This window comes from Lonchura striata, chromosome 20 (genome assembly GCF_050655825.1).
Source record: "Lonchura striata isolate lonStrDom1 chromosome 20, ASM5065582v1, whole genome shotgun sequence".
Classification (NCBI taxonomy): domain Eukaryota; kingdom Metazoa; phylum Chordata; class Aves; order Passeriformes; family Estrildidae; genus Lonchura; species Lonchura striata.
Window position 1 is genome coordinate 9,793,599 of NC_140722.1, and position 2,189 is coordinate 9,795,787.

Genomic DNA, 2,189 nt, shown 5'->3' on the forward strand with positions numbered 1-2,189 from the left:
GCAGGGAAATGCACTTTCTTCAAAATCTACCAAATATTGGAAATGCAGGGAAACCGAGCTTCTTCCAAATCTATCAAACCTGGGAAATCCAGCTACTTCAAAATCTGCCAAACCTGGGAAATGCAGGGAGATCCACCTTCTTCCAAATCCTCCAAACCTGGGAAATGCAGGTAAATCCAACTTCTTACAAATAAGTCAAAACTGGGAAATTCCAGCTTCTTCCCAGCAGTGGGGAGAGTGTGGCTGGCACCTTCTGGGTGCAGAGCACAGCTGAAAACATGGATCCTTGTGGAAATCACTGCCCTTCTTGGGAGAACATCATGTTTTCCCAGGAATTAAATGTCCCAGGATGATGGTGGCCACTATTTGATTGATTGGTGATTTGGTGGCAGCAGCAGCCCAGCTCCCCAGGAGGAGCTGCCAGCCCAACTTTCCCAAGGGTCCTGCTCTCATCCACCCTGCAAGGGATGCCCGTGGCCAGTCAAGGGCCAGTTCTAGTCTTGGCTGCCTTAAACACTCTGCATCTTCATGGGAGATGGGGGTATACATTTAAATTTAAATTTTTGGTGCTGTGTTTTCCTAAATGTGGCACATGAGGGGCAAGGTGAGCCTGGGCAAGGTGATGTGGATAAAGGAAAGGATGTGCATGACTCTGAGCTCCCACTTTGGGACCAGCACTGCTGACCCCCTTAAATTCCACCTACACAGAAATCCTTGCAGGGACCATTTTGCAGACATCCACTTTCCCATTTATTCGATTTTCACGGCTGACAGCTGGATTATTTGGGTAAAGATGTTTACATCTTGGATAATCACCAAGAAATTGAACTGCTGACTAGAGTGAACCATCTCCTCAAACGTCTGGGGAATTGCTTGTAATCAGTTGTTGCTATGACTCTGGACACATTTCCCTGCATCCTAGCAATGATTGTGTCTGACTGAAGCTTTGGGATCCTGATGGAAATATTCCAACTCTCAGCTCCCTGCCTTCACTTGTGCCATCTCCTTCATGTCTGACCTCCTGCCCTGCTCCACAAAGCTGGTAACTTGCCTCAGGACACATCATTCCTTGCAACACAGCAATTTACACCTTGCTGAGATGGGGTGTTAGAATAACATCACTTCTCTGTGGGACCTGACTGGATTTTTAATAAAATCATTGTGTTGTGATCGGAGCTTACCGGCCACAACTCGCTGCTTCTAAAACACTGTCAATGAATTCCCCCTCAAAAGCCTCACTGATTTCTGCCTGCTTAATTTATACATTCGTGTTTTCCTTCTGTGAATAGAGGACCAAACAATGGCAAATATCCCTCAGTGAAACACTTTCATGACTTCCAAAGCACGTTTACTTGCAGGAGGAAAAAATAACAAACCCCAGCAATAAAAAGATTTGTGGGTTGTGTGGGTTGTCAAATCTAGAAAGTTTTCCACACTTCTAAAAACCAGCAAATTCCAGAGGAGAACAGGCCATGATGAGATGGGGGTTTGGCTTTCTCAGCTTGTTTCCCCCTGGAATTCTGCAGCAGAGTCACTGGCAGAGGCTGAACGCTGATGCTTGGGGAAGGGCTGAGGTTCAGGGCTGCCAGGTCTTGGGGTTACACTGCAGGGCTTGTGATGTCTCACCAACAGCCTCAGACACTGAAGGGAAATAAGTATTTAACCACCTCTGGGTTTTTTTCCCTTCTTATAGCCATAAAAAATCTCAGTCAGGAAATGAAGTGTATGGTCTCTGTAGTATTGGGGTAGTAAGGATTACAAAGAACCTCATACACACGTTTAATCCTATGATTTTAAAGAAAAACTCCTTCTCTTTGGGCTATGACTCATGTTTGTGGGAGCTTTTTTATGTTAAGTGATCAGCACTTTCTTCCCTGAACAAAGCAAGGCTCTGCTCAATGATTTGAGTGTTCATTAAGGACTGAGATGAGAAATCTCTCTCCATCAGAAAAGAGATGCCTCACAGGAGCCTCTTCTGCTGCAGGTGTTTGAATACATGCAGCAAAATGGCTCTTCAGCCCTGCAGCACAGCCTTTGTATTTGCTATTATAGTTGATTGATTTTTCACTCTGTGCTGTGTGGAGCTGTCTGCCTGATTTCCATTTACAATCTCCAGTGCTCAAGGAATTTATGGGTTACAGGACATATGCTGTATGTTATATGATATATATCCTCAGCCATAGGATCAA